At 32.6% G+C, this 2,402-nt stretch overlaps 1 protein-coding gene across 5 annotated transcripts in view; it reads left to right on the plus strand.

The window, feature by feature from the left end:
• The window catches only part of Dlg2 (discs, large homolog 2 (Drosophila)), a 1,924,417-nt gene that overhangs the window by 400,475 nt on the left and 1,521,540 nt on the right, over positions 1-2,402 (plus strand). Inside the window, exon 1 of one of the 5 annotated variants that reach the window (XM_013511779.1) lies at positions 1,530-1,566. The exons of the other annotated variants lie outside the window; for them this stretch is intronic. The gene's annotated coding sequence lies outside the window, so the exon portion shown is untranslated. Of the gene's footprint in view, positions 1-1,529; positions 1,567-2,402 lie in introns of those variants that run through there. 5 annotated transcript variants of the gene reach the window in all.

The following is a 2,402-nucleotide window of genomic DNA, read 5'->3' on the forward strand; positions in this document are numbered from 1 at the left end:
ATCAGTGTTTTGAGAATGAAACTGGTGAAAAGACAAGTGTAAGTGTTAGTGTGTTTTCTTTATTTCTGTTTAGTAGGCAAGATGTGTCTTGTTCTCAATGGGTACTGTTTTTACTGGTGTTCAAATAAAAGAAATATGTTACCTAATTCAGCCTGGTGAGCATATTGGGTTCTTCTGCTACTGAGCTGATCATGACTGTTTCTAGTAGATATGATTTTTAGTAGATATGGTTTTTACTAGATTTTCATTTGGGATTTGTGTTTCGGCATATAATTTTAAACTGCCAGTAATCATTTAGACATTTTGTAAGCTAATTTGCTGCTCTTTTGAAAAGTGTTTTTGTTTAACATAGAAGGTGTTATTTAAACTATTTGAGACAGTTGTAAAATGCTAAATTTGCTCCCAGTAAAGGAAGTTGCCTAATTTGGCAATAACACTGTTTTTCTCCAAAAGGGGAGAAGGAGGATAGATGTCCCGCTGAGCTCATGCATCCTTAGAAAACAATTTTTTGGACTTCATGGCTGTCCACAACGATGTTTGTATTTTAGTTTCCTGAAGATGAAATCATCAGGCCTAAGTGGGATACAACTGTGCCAACTTCTTAGTCAGCTAGATTAAATGAGTGCTGCCACGTGTATTAGATTTTGTGTTTATATTATAGGAAAATATATTGCTAGCCTATACTTAAAAAGCCCCACTTTCTGTATCTCATAAGAGAGTTATGAAATTTTAATAAGATCCTGAATATGAATATGTTTAACACTGCCTGGAAAATAATGATTTATCAGTTTATTGAAATGATTTGCAAGTTTTACATTTTACCAAGGTGGTTTTTATGAAAATTTGAAAAATAAAAATAAAGACACATTGAGAACTTCAGACTTTTATTAATGAAGAAAGATTTTACATTTAATATGGTTCCTTTATTTTGCTTCACTTCTGTTGCATTCTTTGAATAACTTTGAATAATTAAAAATAGTTTTAGGATTATATTATGTGTTTAAATAAATCTACTACGCAAAAGATAATGTTTGGAGATTTGATATTCCAGGGTTCTAGTGGGAAATGACTTTTAACCAGCTCATGAAGAAAAGGAAGGCACTTACAGAATTCACAGATCTTGGTGGCTAAGTAGATTGCGATTTGGGTTATAAGGGGATAATAGAGAGGAAGGTTAAATGATGGATTTACAGGATAAATTTAATATGACATTTTGAATTTTACATAACAGGGGAATGAAAAGAAAATATTTTAAGAGAATATAGTGCACTGAGAACTAAGTGTGTTAGCAAAAGTAGGACAGTGTGAGAGAATGAAAAGAACAAACTATCCAAAGTCAGAGTCTAGGGGTTGTTTCTAGACTCTACCACGGATTAACCATATGTCCTCAAGCAGGCTGAATGGTCTAGCATAATTTATAAAATGGAATAATACCTATTGTGCTTGTCCTTCAGGAGAGTGTTAAGTACCACATAAAATAGATGTGAAAGATGTGATCACTAAATACTCTAGATATTGCATAAAGAAAATCAGTGTTTTGAGAATGAAACTGGTGAAAAGACAAGTGTAAGTGTTAGTGTGTTTTCTTTATTTCCGTTTAGTAGGCAAGATGTGTCTTGTTCTCAATGGGTACTGTTTCTACTGGTGTTCAAATAAAAGAAATATGTAACCTACTAAATGCCTCCTGACAATATTTGTAGTTCATCTTTTATCTGTTTGATTACTTTAATTTCTTTAATAGAAGTCATATTTTAGCCAGTCTTAAGAATTAGAACTACTTGATAGGGGTGCTAAGTGGACATAATGGAAATACTGCAATACATGAGCAGAGTTTGGTATTTTATAACAAGAACAGAGAAGGAAACAGGTAGAGAGGAACTTGACTGTAGGAAGCACAGTAGACTGAGAAGGAAGCATTGTGTAGCAAGAAGTCATAAGTGGAAGACAGAGAGCTTGTGTCATTGTTTTGTACACATATTCTCCAAGTGATCTTAGGCAAATCACAGTGTATTTGTACCTCCATTTCCTAATCTAAAGTGAAAGATTTTTCTTAGATAAATTATGTGCCCTTTCAGGTTATAATGTACCTATGGCAGTTTGATAGAATATACAAATAATTTTCATCACTCTCAGATTTTTTCAGTCATCAATGTATATTTACACCCTGTAAAGTAACTATACTGTCTGAATAATTTTTCAGTACAGCTCTATTTCTCTATATACTGGCCCTCCCTATATTTACAGAAAATTTCTTTTCCTTCATGATATTCAGCTATAGATGCTATTCTTGATATCCATTATAAAAGTGTTCTAAAACAGTAAATAGCCAAACCAATATTGAAAAAAACAAGTTTGTGGGTTTTCTTTTTACTCTGCTGGTGATTTCTTTAGATGTGCAGAAA

The sequence above is a fragment of the Chinchilla lanigera genome, unplaced genomic scaffold (assembly GCF_000276665.1).
Source record: "Chinchilla lanigera isolate Chin_1 unplaced genomic scaffold, ChiLan1.0 scaffold00013, whole genome shotgun sequence".
Classification (NCBI taxonomy): Eukaryota; Metazoa; Chordata; class Mammalia; order Rodentia; family Chinchillidae; genus Chinchilla; species Chinchilla lanigera.